At 44.1% G+C, this 14,627-nt stretch overlaps 1 protein-coding gene across 1 annotated transcript in view; it reads left to right on the top strand.

Moving 5' to 3' along the window:
• The window catches only part of LOC142406288 (uncharacterized), a 330,017-nt gene that overhangs the window by 74,475 nt on the left and 240,915 nt on the right, over window positions 1-14,627 (top strand). The gene's annotated exons all lie outside the window — the stretch shown is intronic.

The following is a 14,627-nucleotide window of genomic DNA, read 5'->3' on the forward strand; positions in this document are numbered from 1 at the left end:
TATGTATCTTTCAGAATGCTAGACACTATATCAAGGTAAAATAACACAGTATTAGTTTGTCTGCTGCTTGAAAATACGTGAGGATTTAGGAGTCGTAGTGGACACACAGCTGAGAATTAGCTTTCACTGTCATACTATGAAAAAAGAGGTTGGTGCGTATCAAGTCAATATAGGGAGATGATTTCCACTCTCCACATATTATTTATAGGGCTGGAATGTTGCACACTTGTACTGGAATACAAGAGTGTAGAGATGGGCCATTAACATGTGAAGATGTAAAAAGCTTGATCTAAATGCTTGTGTGACTATTTAATTAATGTCTAAGATCTTTCACTCAGTGAAAATGCGGAGCAGTAAAGGACTCTAACCTCAAGAACAAAGGCAGAGCAAAACCCTGGATGCAGTTTAGCACCAAACAGATACAGCAGAGAAATGAGACAAATATTTAAGTGATGCTAGAAAAATAATTGAGCTACCAAGGGAAACACTGAGTTTTATATCTCCTGAAAACTTCATACTAAGATTTTTGGAGAATGCATATAAGCCAAAAAAAATGTGGGGCTCAATACAAAAGTAGGTGAATGAAATTATATAGTCTGCGTTATACTTCTGGTCTTTAGGAATAGGAGTAGAAAGGAAGATGAGTTTGAAAGGGAGTTAACAGCCTGCTGCAGGGCAGGCTTAAAAGGAGGCAGAGCACAGGCAGCAATTGATGGTGATCATAACCATTTTTTTCCTATTTTTAGCTCTATCTTTTCAGTGACTGCATTCAAGGATGGCAAGAAACTACGTACCATTACATAACTATATGAGTGAAAAGACTTTTCCTCAAAAGTACTTAGGACTCTAAGCAGATGGCAGCAACCTAATCCAATCCAAAGAAGGAAGAAGTGAAATCATTCAGTCAGTTACATTCACTGGGGAAACTCTCAGTGATTCTCTCAGATCTAATGGAAAAAGAAAATAAAACTTTACAGAAACTGCCATGTATGTATAATTTTATTACAACACAGCAGTCAGTGTGTCTTGTTTTCTTAAACTGGTATTATTGAAAAATTTGCTTTTTTTGGTTTTGATTACCTTTCAAAGCATCCTTAGCAGTTTCTTGTAGTTGTTCATTATTAATTGAACTGATACTGACACAGAAACGCTGTAGTTTGTAGCTCTGTGAGATCAGATGGATTGCAAACTCTGCCTACTTGCTTTGCAGTTGTGTTTTTCCATGGGAGTCAGCCCAAACTGTGGTTGAGCGCCTGCATCTGCCCACAAGGCAGGACTGGGAAATGCACTGCACCAAAGCTTTCTCAACATAACATCATGGAAAACAGTTGGATGGAGGAAAGCAATGGGGCAGGACTAATTCAATCCGTAATGTAGTCTGGGTGACAGTCAGGTCCTTCACACTGTTTGGGCCAGGTTTGGGGCTGCAGCAAGTCTATGATAGTAGGTGACTGCCTCTCAAAAAATATCTTTCCCTCCCCTTCCTTCTAAAGTATGACCTCACTCCTATTGTCTCAGAAGACGCATTTTTCATATCTAGCCAAAGAACCTTCCACAATACCTCTAACAGTTTTAAATGCACCACCTTTAAGCTACTAGGGAAATTGCGGGCAAACGCGTATTTGCTGAGCTGTATTACACATCTCTTATCCTCACTGCTGTTCACAGTGACACACGCTCCCACTGATGAGATATCTGGATGCAAAGCAGAATATGCAGTAAGAGTATGGTTACTGCTAATAGTTTGCTCTGTGAAAATAATTTTCCCCTTAAAATTAATACTATTTTAGTTTTCAGCATTCAGTTAATGGTAAAGCACAATTTCAAATTCAATTAATTTCCTGGGGCATAGGTAGTTACTGTCAGGGCACAGGTATGGCGGGGCAGGACCTCACAGCCAGGGCCCGTCCCACCAGCCCAGCCAGGAGCAGGGCAGCCGGGGGGCAGCGGGGGGCAGCCCCAGGCATTTGGGCAAGGAGCATGCGGGGAGGTCCCACGAGAAGCTCTCATTGCCCTCAGGGCCCTGTCAGTTATTGCACATCCTCAAAGGCTTTCCGTGCATGGATTTGTGCCTGTGTGTAGAGGGGCACTGACCGCATTGCACTACCACTTGGTTCCCATGTGCAGCTTCAGTAACCTCCCCATCTGCTCCCCTGCCGCCCAGCTCCATCCCACCGATGGATGTCCCTGCCAGAAGCACAGGTCCCTGCAGGTCGCAAACCCCGAGTCAGCTGCTCTGCAGCCGTACCCATGCCAATCTGTTTTAACTTAAAAAAGAGTGGGTTTCAGCAAGGGGGTCCTTGCCAGGAAGCCCTGAATTGGAATTGTTGTGAATTTGGAGTTGCCTTCCAAATCTTAGTCCTTCAGCTCCCAAATGTGACAGTCTCCAAATCCTGCTGCCAGGGCTTCCTTCTTTTCTGGGTATCTGATAACAAAATGGGATGAAAAATATTTTTGCTGTTAGACATTGAAAAATGCAAGTCAGTGGCTATTATTTTCAGCTTTGAATGAGCAGAAAATAGAAGATCGAATTTTGCCTGCAAAGAGCACTGGGAAATAATAACGTAGATGGAAGCAACCTTCTCTCTGAGCCCCTAAAGTCTGGAGCGATAGAAATACAGTTGTGTTTGTAGCCTTATTCTAATAATGCAGCATACAAACTGAGCATACATAAGTATAAAGCAGAGTATTTTATCTTCAATTTTTCACACTACCACACAGAAAAACAACTTTTTAAAAAAAGTGCAGAATATAACTTCAAGAATGTTTTACGTAGAGTTTCATTGTCTTTTGTCTTTGTAATTTAGTTAAAAGCAAAGAAGGTACAGCTAGTAACAATTACTGAACGGTTTTTGCAAAAAAAATGTTTTTCACAGTGCAGTACTTTTCTCCCTGTTCCTCACTGAGGAGAGCTGGGATTTATTTATTGTGCCAGATAAAAATATTGAACTAATAGTAGGCAATTTTGTATGACTTCATATTTTCAGAAATGAATTAATTTACAAATCAGATTCAATCACACCTCAGTTTATAATAATAAAGTCCAGATTTGATGGCCACTAGAGATATGTTCTACCAAAATCATAGACTTCAGGAGGTAATTAAAGTATATTCTATACATACAATCACATACAATATGTGATTTTAATATTTCCCTTCTGTACCATATAAGCAATGCCCAGAGAAGGTGTGGGGGTTTGGTGGAACTGGTTGAATAATATTATCTAAAAAAAAAAAGGACTAGATTGTAGCTATTGGTTCAGTCCAGCAGAAGGGCTGTTGTATAAACTACACTGCATCCCAGGAGTAACCCTGGGAACACGGGATTCAAAGTATCTCAGAAAAATGTGACTCAGTGTACTTCCACGCTGCAGAGCTGGTTGATCGTCACCTGCTGTGACCTTTTTCAGGTGTGCTAGAGCACACATGCATGCTGTCGTATTGCATCCAGTCTGCAGACTTGTGTGTTTGCAGGGACATGTCCTATGGTCCTTGGTGCTAATGCACTTCAAAATGTTTCCCAGCCTAGCCAATGATGTGTCCTTGCTGTGCCACTTCCCGTTGGCATCTTGGGCACAATCAGCCATCTGTATCATTAAATCCGCTTTTCCTGTTATGTGCCTTTGGGGAATAGGGCATACCTTACTTTTATTCCCCGGAAAACTTGAGGAGATGTGAGGTGGCCAAGAGGCAGACAGGCAGCAGATGGCAATCAGAGGGGTGGGAGCGGAAGGGCTGGAGAATGGCCTTGCATCCCAGCAGTGAGAGGAGGCATGGGTCTACCCATGAGAGAGCTACCTTTGGGTGGTTTCTTCATTTAGCCTTCATTTAGCCTTGGCTCTCTAATCTGATGTATCTAGAAGGTGGTTTGTTCCCTCCTAAAATACACGTCTAATGTCAATGAGATGAATTTCCTTCTGGAGATGGTCTTCTCCTTCCACTGTCCAAGCCCAGACAAGCAGCTGGGACCGAGCAACCAACTCACCAGCTTAAAATCAGAGGAGGTGGATTCCCACCTGCTGAAACTCGTGCAGAGCCCAGGGGCAGCATGCCCAGGGACAGAGATATCCTTGCCGTTAAAAACGTATGGTTTATTTTAGTCTCCAGTTTTCTCCTTTTGGCTTGCAGGCACTAGGTTTTGTTATGCCGGTGCCAAATTAAAGTCCTCATTCATGAAAGAAATTTTTTTCCTGGATGGGCTCCGCAGTGCTGTCAAGGCTGAACTTCTTGACTGTCCTTATTGTCCAAGTGCTCTGAAGGGCTTTCTGAGGGGCTTTTCCTGCAATTACCGTGGGATGCCCCAGGAGGGCCCAACCCATCCCTGATACCCTCCAATTGCTGAGGGTCTACCAGTGGAGAGGACCCCTTCCCAGAACGAGCTTGTGCCCTGAGACGTACCTGCACAGAGCCAGCCCAAGCCCAGCAACACCCAGATGTCCACTGCCAGGTTGGGATAACCTTGTGCTCATCTTCTGCAGTTTCTCCATTTCTTTAAAGTATGACTGTCTTCAGATGTTTCAGCCAATGTGTAAATTGCCAGTTAATTCTGCCCTAGAGACTAGAAAATGCTGCCAGCAGCTAGGTTTTCACATCAGTCTGCATACCATCTACATACTACCACTATAAAACATGATTTTCAAGAATTGTTTTTCTCAAATTTGGAAAAGTGCTTATCAAACATTTCAGCATTTTCTGTGTCACTTCTTCACTTTTTTTTAATGAAAAAAAAATCCACAGGAAAAGATGTAGAATTTCTTGTTAAGAAAATTGGAATAAAATATTTATTTTCAGGCCTCATTAATCACTACAGTTTCAGTGCCTCTGGGGATCTGTGGTTTCATCCTCCCCAGCAGTCCACGCTCCTGCACCAACTGTATCTCCTGTAAAGAGCAGAGGTCAGTCTGTGTCTTGGCTGTATTATTCAGCACTCTACTATTACCAGAGACGCTGCTTGCTGATTTTCTGTTGAGACCCCGAGTTTGTCCTTTCAGTTTTCTTTGTAATGAGCATTTTAGCAAATTAAATGCTCATTGACAGCAACTTCTTTCTTTTCGATTTGTTGCGTTCCCTGCCCTTCCTAATCAGCCTGTTGTTTTTCATGGTTGAATAAGTATAAATAATTAGCACATTAAAAAAATCAGAAATCTTCTATTGAATGTTATTGAGGCTGAAAAGGAGGCTGCATCAATCAGATTGTTTTTTGCAATTATTTTCTCAGTTCCACTCTGTGGAACTTTCTAACAGACTTGGGAAACATGGATAAGGCTAGCCACAGCTTTTTTTGGGAAAAGAAATATCTCCCCATCTCCCTCACACTTTTCCCTGAAGGTCTATTTATTTAGTGCTGAGCTTTGCCAGACCACTTGATGCTTCTATTCTAACACGCAAAAGCAGTTACAGTATATTAAATGATTCACAGATACATTTTGAAGTAATTAAATGCAGAGCAGTGATGCAGAAAATTAGTCAAAATTAGGGTAAAATTGTGATAACCACTGTGCTGAGTCTTGAGTGTGGTGGAAGCTGCAATGCTAGTGGAAAAAAAGGAAGGATTATGTTTTAAGTCACAGTCCTGGAAGTCAAAAGACCAGCGTTCAGTCCTAGCTCTGTGTGACCTTGAGCAACTCACCTAACTTCTGTTCCTCATCTGCAAATGGGCGTAATCGCTGTCTGCTACAAAGGAGGAAATGTATCAATTTTTATAAATCACTTCTAGATACTGTGATATAAAATGCACTGACATAAAGGTCAGCAGGGTTTTCTTAGAAAACTTTAGGAAAAAGAGTATTTACATAGTTTATTTACTTTGGAAAGCATCCTTGGGAATGTTTTCAATGGTAAAGTCAGATGCTCCTTAGCTTTTGGCAGAACTTCACCATCCTTGATTCCTTCGACATCCCGAGCGATCCTGTTTATTCTGTGTTTCATATGAAGAACCATTGCTCCTTCCTCCTCTCCATACCCCTTCCTGTGCTCAGCGTGTAATGCTGAGCAGGATGTAGGGCAAAACTTTTGTCGTGATCCAGGGCGTAAGACACAGCCTTGGCTGAGGGTGCTGGTGGAGCAGACAATGTCTTGTGTGGATTGTCCTCTTGGACATGCCCCATGACCTGCCTGCTCCCTGTCTGCACCACTGGCCTGGGACATGCCTTGGTGAAGGGGAATGGAGCTGGGAGAGCTCCTTACATGGGTGCAACAGAGAAAAGGGATGGAAACCATTTTGTATCAAAACTGTGTTCTTGGTGCACGTGATGGTGTGCATCCAGAGCAGGCACACTCTAAGGGCCAGAAGTTTGGATACAGACAGGAGCCAGCACTGGGCTGGTCCTCAGAGGAGCCCCAGGAGAGCAGTATACTTATCCATATATATAGGTCCAGACTACCTCTGGATCTGTCCTTTCTGTGAAACACAACCACACCCTACGATGACCAGTTTACTCTGATGCTACGGCCATTGTCTGCAAGGCTGAGCACCTGTATTTCCCTGGGCTTTTCCTACTCTCTGCTGTCTCTTACCTGGTGCATTGGCTGTGAGCTCCTTGGAGGAAGGACTGCTGTTTAATTCTGTGTCTGTGCAATGCCTCCTGCATTGGGGTTCTGGCCCCTGCTGGTTTTTAGATCATTATTGTAATGCAGGTGCAAATTACACATGTCACTTCAAGACTGTTTCCACCAAAGCTGGCGAGCCTTCAGGTTTCTCCCAGTGGGTTAACATATGTGTAAATCCTAGAGTAGGGGGCTCTGAATGATACAGGTTTAGAGACAATCTGTTGATGTCTGATGGAAAAGACGGACTAGGTCATACTTCATTTGCATGTTGTTACCAACTATAAATGTTTCAATAATTTTCATTAACATTTGTTTAAGTTTATGAATTAAAACAACAGTTTTTGTGGGGTTAGTGACAAAAGGGTTATATTAGGTGTGTCCTGGAGGAAAGAAAAATTCCAGTCTTGTATGCTCAGGTTAGGCTCTGGACACAGCGGAAAGAGGACAGCAAGCAAGACTGCAAATATGCTAATGCTATAGATGTCTTGTTTCTGGGACAAAAACTTGGGGAGTCCTTGTTTCTGCCAGATCAAAGAAGCAGATTTTTCTGAGATGTGGTAGGAGCCAAGAACAACAGAAACAACGCTGATGGCCTGGCTTGGCTGTAGGAGTTGCAGAGGAGCCAGGTTAGGTGTTTGCTGCAGCACCTTCAGGGTATGTCAGTCACTGGGGCAAGAGGCATACTGGAAAAGCAGGAAAAGCTGTGCTGAGAACAAGGTGGTGGTGATGTGTCACCTGCAGATGACCAATTTTTGGATAGTCCAGGCCAAACCAAGCTGATTCCTACTTTGAGCAAGGTATTGGTCAGAAAATGATGATGAATTGATGGATGAATACTTACCGAGATGGGGGTCTTGTGAGCAGATGCACTTTCTTCTCTCTAGACATACAGTGTCCTGGTTTCAGCTCAGATAGCGTTAATTTTCTTCATAGTGGCTGGTATGGGGCTATGTTTTGGATTTGTGCTGAAAAAAGTGTTGATAACACAGGGATGCTTTAGTTGTTGCTGCACTAGTCAAGGACTTTTCAGCTTCCCATGCTCTGCCAGGTGCAGAAGAAGCTGGGAGGGGACACAGCCAGGATAGTTAATCCAAACTGACCAAAGGGCTATTCCATACCATATGATGTCATGCTCAGTATATAAAGCTGGGGAAGAAGAAGGAAGGGGGGGACATTCGGAGTGATGGCATTTGTCTTCCCAGGTAACCATTACATGTCATGGAGCCCTGCTTTCCTGGAGATGGCTGAACACCTGACTGCCGATAGGAAGGAGTGAATTAATTCCTTGCTTTGCTTTGCTTGCGTGCGTGGCTTTTGCTTTCCCTATTAAACTGTCTTTATCTCAACCCACGAGTTTTCTCACTTTTACCCTCCCGATTCTCTCCCCCATCCCACTGAGGGGGGGTGAGCGAGCGACTGTGTGGGGCTTAGTTGCCGGCTGGGGCTAAACCACGACATACAGTCATCTTGATTTGTCCTTTCACCATCAGAAATGTTTTCTGTTCCAGCCTAGTGAAGAGTGTTTGGGAAGTGCATGTAGTAACCAGAAACTACTTGATTTTGTTTTGTTTCCCAGAGCAGAAGTATCAGTAGGTGGTGTAGTCACTGTTGTTATGGGGGACCTGAACCTCTTGCGTTGCCGAGGCCTCCTGGCCATGGGATTGGATGCAGTTTTGGACCCCGTTGTCCAACGAGTCCCTCCTCCGCCATCCAACAAGCCCTCCGTGTGTGGGGCACGTGCCGGAGCCTGCCAGATGGCCCCACACTGGCACCCACGGCACTGCTTGGGCACTGTGGCAAAGGAGAGTGAGAGGAGGAGGCCGGGCAGGACGGGCAAGAAGGCAAAGAAAGGGCTAATGAGAGAGAAATAAGGAGAAAGGAGAAATGCAGTGGGCTGGAAGGACAATGACAATGGCAATGGGAGAAGAGACCATAAATGCTCAAAAGGCTGCAGAATTATAATAAACAATTAAAATAGCATGAAGCTATTCTGGTAAGAGTGGGAAGAAGCACTGAGAAGAAGTAAATAAAGGACGGTTAGAAAGAAAGATTGTGAGGTGGAAGAAGGCAGAAGAAAGGCCAGTTAAGTTAAAGCCAGAGACCGTGAAGAAAGAAGGCATCATGGGTGTGAGAAGGAAGAAAGTCTTGAATAGCTGGCGGTGGGTAAAGGAGGAGGAGCACACACAGAAAGCCCACGAGTGACCAGAGCAAGGTGTCGGGATGGGCTGCTGGTGGGGACGGTGAGATGGTGTGGCAGTGGGGGCTCTGCACCAGGGCTGTCTTCTGCAGGCCCCTGCACCGGCAAAATTCAATGGGAGCCTGATTTCACCAGTCAGTGAGGCGTCTCAGGATTTAGCTCTTTAAGTCATAACATGCTGATGTTACACAGCTGTCAAATTGTGTAATTTGCATTTATATAACCCCTGCTATTCCAATCTGGACTAAGAAAAGACTGCACTGTGCCAAAACCTTTCCTACTTGAAACATGATGAAATATTACCTCACTAACACTGTGTGTACTATGAGCAACTTTAATTAATTAGCTGAGAGCCCAAAGGTTAAGCACACATGGATTACCCAGTGTAATTTTTTGGGGGGCACGCATGCAAAATAATCAGTCAAGGGTGTCCAATGGAAACCTTTCCTCCTCCCTGCCTCAAGTTGCTCTTCGCCACTTCTTTGAAGCTGAGTTGAGATGTGTCTACCCAGTTACAAATGTAACACAATTGCTGCATATACTCAGTAAAACCCTGTCCAGAAATTGCCCTGTGATTTTTGCTTGGGCCTTTTTTCTTCAGGGACTGTTTCCTGATTTGTTCCCTAAGCGGAGGCACATGGGAAGAAAATGCAGCATGAGATTATAAACTGCCGTGGTGCACGGGCAGCTGGGGCTTGGGGCAGCCTTGGAGTGTCTGCGGCTCTGGGGGCTGGCACAGCATCCTCGGCGCAGGAAGGCACAAGAGCTCAATGATGCCTGCTGTTAAGGGATGCAGTCATGGCTGCACGGCCCTTTCCATGGCTGCGACTACCTTATTATTGACTTCTTTCCATGGATTTCTGTTTATATTCCTGCAGCGTCTAGAGACCCCATTAAAGAATTTGGGGGTCCGTGTTGCTGCACGCTGTACCAACTTGTAGACAAAATAAAGAATCTATCTAAAGTATCTGCCCCAGAAAGCTTACAATTCGCATGATTTATTTGGCAGAGAGGAGTAATTTATTTACTCCTTTCTGGTTCTTTGCTCCCTGCTACGCACTTGTGAAATGTTTATGTGAGCTCCTCTCTGCTAGCTTGTACTTCTTTAGTTGAATTATTTGAACTTTGAAAACAAATCCTTTCTTTCGCTAATGGATTTCCAGTAGTGTTTCTCACATGTTTCTCCTTAACTATTTCTCTTTAAGAGGATCTGAGGCATTCCCACTGGGAAAGCTTTATGAATCTGTTAGAAGAGAAGGTGCTGGCCCATTTTCACCTAAAATCGCCGTGATTTGAGCATGGAGGACCTCGGAGCCTTAAGCCGCATCTCTCGCCTCTCAGCTGATCCTCCCAGCAACAAGCCTAAGGGTTTTCCAGGGGAAAGGAAATTGGGGCATAAGTTCCCTCAGCTAGCTGAGGTAGTTGAACCTGACTGCCACATACTAGCTGGGGCTTGGTCTGCCAGGTGCCAAATAGAAGGCAAAAGGCTGCTTCTTGTACCTCTCTACCAGCCCTTTGTGGGTGCTTTGCCATGTGTTGTCTACATCCTTATTTATGTAAATTATTTCTAGTTGCTGAGTGCTGCTGTCTTTCCCTCACGTACAAAATGCAGAATTTCACTGAAATGCAACTACTAAGGTCGTGTGTTAAAGGGGGGCACCAGCACGAGCAGAAACAAGGCCCTTATTTTCACCACATTTTTTTTCATACCTGAAATACTCTTTTCCCCCATATTTAATGTATGTCAGGGTACGAATCCAGTCTGTCTCTCTACAGGAGCTCTAGTTTGCTATTTACACCTCTGTGAGCATAAAGTCAGACAGGTCCCAAAGGTCAAAGCCAACATCTCGAGCGCCACCTGGAAACTGCTGAAGTTATCTGCTCATGGAAAGAGGATGACTCTGTCACTGTGCGCTGCCATGTTCCCCATCAAACCCCAGCTCAATGGCACGATGCTTCCCAGAAGGCTGATGTCTCACCCCGAGGGAAGTCATGCATATGAAAGTTAAGGACTTGTGAAGAAACAGCTTGCTAAATGGGGCTGGGGAAACTCATGTGGATGGAAATGGACTTTCAGCTTCTCTAACAGGGAGCCCAGCACAGCTGAGGACACTTTATGTGTAATTAATTTTGTTCCCTTGTATTATGATGGAGTGTGCTTTCTTTGCTGCACTCCTTTTGGTCTGTTTGATTTCACATTAATTTTGAAGTCCCCTTTGTAGGCTTGAAGTAAGTTGTGCCGTTCAGTGTTTGCTGAATCGGGGATACTCAGGACCTTTCAGGTCTGAGCCTTAGCACGGAGCTGAAACAGACGCTAAATGGTAAAATGCAGACCTTGTCTCAGTCCTTCTGAGTTTTGCATTACCATGATGCCTGCGTATTTCTCTAAAACAGTCGTATGCAAAGGGATGCATTTGTCATTCTACTTATTCTCTGCTTCTCAATGTAGGAAATTGTTTCTCGGAAGTAAGCTTCCCACAGAAGATTGAATTTGATGGATTTACTCCAGAAATTTGGCCAAGATAAATTTTGAAAGTGAAGTCATAATTTACACATGAAATTTCAGGTACAGGACCCTTTTTCAAAGCTTCACTGCTGTTTAAAAGTTAAGTGAAGGTTGGTGCTTGTTTAATTTAGCTTTGATGATTGACTTAAAGGTATTTCTCTTTCTGGCTATTTCGGGTTGAGCACTGAGAAAAATGAGATGGAATGTCTTACTGTGATGTGTATGTTTATTAAAAAAAAAAAATTTTAGGACTAAACCCAAAACCACCAACAAGACACGTGAGAGAATTTTGGAGGGAGATTTTTGTCCCATCATCCTGCCGGAGTGCATCATTCCGTGTATGGGCTAAGCTGGTTGAACAGCCTGCAATCCTGCAGGTTTCCTGAGAGACCGAGGAAAAATGTATACAGAGCAGTTTGCTGCTAGGAGGATTGGCACCAGCGAGCCCTTAATAACAGGTTTTCCTTGCGAGAGGAACTTCACACAAAGGGGGATGAAGCTCTGGTACAGCAGCATGTGTGGTTTGCTTGGATGACCGTGGTGCAGCTCCCTGCTGTCCTCCAGACCTCTTCAGCAAGGCAGGGTGCAGAGGTGCGAGGAGGTTGCTGTAAGGCAGGTGATGGTGCATCCCCTGATGGCTGCAGCTCTCGTGCTCCCAGCCCACCACAGGAGCAAGGCATCGAGAGCAGCCTCGCCTCTGCATTGCCACCAGTTTTCCACTGGGCAGTGTAGTGGTCTCCCTGCTCAGCACATTGGCTGCCGTCAATCCCGTTCCAAGGGACTCAATTCCCTTATAATATTTTTGAGAGCTGTAGACTCTCGAGTCAAGCTCAAAATGGCTGGAAGAGTTGTGGCACCTAGATGGACACCAGAATACAATCCTCAGCCAAGTTAGGTGTCTAACTATGCTTTTTCCTTCCTGCTGTTGTGCTTTTGCCTCTTGCTAGGCTAAAGCGTATATTCCAACAATAAGCATCTCCGTAAGTGGGTTGAAACATATCACTCATGAATTATTATGGAAAACAAGACTGTGTCCACCAGCAAAACTTCTCTAGTGAGTCTCTGTTAAGACAGGGAGGAGAGCGATGTGCCTGACTCCCGATTTCCTTATGCTGCTTCAGGTGAGCCCCTGTGCATGGGAGGCGAGACCGCTGTGTTAGAGGTGCCTGAAGTCGCTTTCCCCTGGGGACGGGCTGCAGTCCCCAGCAGTCCTTCCTCTTGCTCTTTCGGGCAAGGAACAAGTGAAGTGCATGTTGCCTGGTTTCAGGGAGTCCAACTCGCTGCTGCAATAGCGATGTAGGTCAGGAGGAGGTGGCTACTGTCACCAAAAGAACTTCTGCTCTTCCACTGATTTGAGCTAATCTTTGAAAGTGTTTCTTTTTCCTGAGGTCACACCTTCTGAGTACTGACTTGCTAAATAGAAAAATGACAGGGGAATATGCTCTCCATAATTTGTGGGAAATTAACACAGAAGTAACAAAAGTCACATTTTTCCTGTGGTTTTTGTTACCGTAAAATGGGACTGGATGGGAATCCTGAGTACACTTTAATAATTCCCAGATACTAATAAGAAATGATCCAGCAGCTTGTGGTACTTAAGATTTCAGGAAAAGCAACAAATGACTTTGACTTCTTCTGATCCACATCAACAAGACCACAAACCACCGATCTCCTAAAAAATGGTGCATCCAGAAAACCTACTAGGCGGTTTTATGAAGGAGTCATTGTTTTTCAAAACAAAATGAATGTGGAAAGGACAATTTTTGGCAAATAATTACATCTGTAATGGAAAACATACTGGCTCATTAAACTACACTCTTAATCTTCCTCACTTATTTATCAGCTTTTGATAGAGCAGAGTCTGGGATTTATATTCTGTCCCATGTCCCACAGAACTTCTGTCCAGTAAAAAGGTCATCTGTAAATCTCACATAGGCAAGTGTAACATTTTCCTGCCATAACATCACCTTAAAAAAAGGAAAAAAAAAAGACACGGCATTAAAAGTTAAAAGCTGCTGTAAACCTAAGAAAATACATTTGTTCAGCTGAGCCCACATTAGGCTTGATTTGCTTCATTTGGAAACAGCTGAAAGTGGGTAATCTTGAGCTTGTAGTGAGAAATATCAATTTAACATGTATTTGGTGTGCTAAAGGGCTGCCCTGTTCTAATTAAAAATCCACTGTGTTTTTATGGCGGTATTCTGGAGGCTGTCTTGATTTGCTGATGAATGCTGACAGGACTATTAAAGCTGTGAAACAACATCACTTGAACGTGGCACAAAATGAAAGGAAAAGCACTGCCATGCTGCTCTTGGGTGTTATTATCCTTATTAAAATTGGAGCCAAAGTGAAAATCATCCCTGGGCTATGCATTTATTTATTTATTTATTTATCCCTTTAAAATGACTTCATGGTATTGGTAGCTGTGTTCCCCGACAGGAACCCTTAAGGCACTGTGATTAAGGAGCATTTCTTATTAACTCCTCTTGTTTTTGCCTAGAAGTACAGATGAAGAATAACAGAATGTGCTGTGTGTCAGTATGAATATGTAATATGGAGAGCTGGATGGGAACCTGACTATTAACGTTTCCTGACACTGTTGGTTATTAAAAATTCTTTTCTCAGTGCAGTTTTGAGAAGCACATCAGCAGGCCTTTGAAATTCAATGGGAAAAGAGTCACTTAGAACATGGCCTTTAATTTGGCCCCTTAAGTTGCCCATGACAAGCTGAAAATGTCTATTTTCCCATTATTTGCCATGTTTTCAAAAATTTAGGAGTCATTCAGACGATGACTGGACGCACAAGCAAAGCAGCCAAGCCAGAGCCATACCAGCTTGGGGTTTTGGGGCCACATCAAACATCTCTCCGTCCTTTCTGTGTGAGATGCGGGAACAGGCAGGTTAGAAATAAAGTGGACTTCTTTGCGCAAGGTCCCAACAACCCTTTTATTTTATATGCCTGCATATAAAGATTATAGGGTGATTTTAATGAGCCTTTTTTCCTGTGGACTGCCGTCCTCAGCCAGCGCATGAGCAGGGCACATGGCAGGGTGGAGCACGGGCAGAGGTCTGGGCATGGCTGGGGAGCTGGGGGCGAAGAGGGATACTGGCTGGAGCTGGGGCTGGCACCGGGAGTGGGTGCTGCCTGCAGCCCCGAGGAGAGGGGGCCTCCTCCCAGCCTTGTAAGGAACGGGATGACTAGATTTGCCTGATAACCAACGCAGAAGTGGGAACAAATGAGTGCTCGTTTTCCATCCAATCAAAATATTGAGCTAAAATTAACTGAGACACGAAGGGATGTGAGGAAAAAGAGTATTTAATTGTCTATACACCAGTGCTCTGAACCTGGTAATAAATCTGGCTGCGTTGCCATCA

This window comes from Mycteria americana, chromosome 2 (genome assembly GCF_035582795.1).
Source record: "Mycteria americana isolate JAX WOST 10 ecotype Jacksonville Zoo and Gardens chromosome 2, USCA_MyAme_1.0, whole genome shotgun sequence".
Taxonomy (NCBI): Eukaryota; Metazoa; Chordata; class Aves; order Ciconiiformes; family Ciconiidae; genus Mycteria; species Mycteria americana.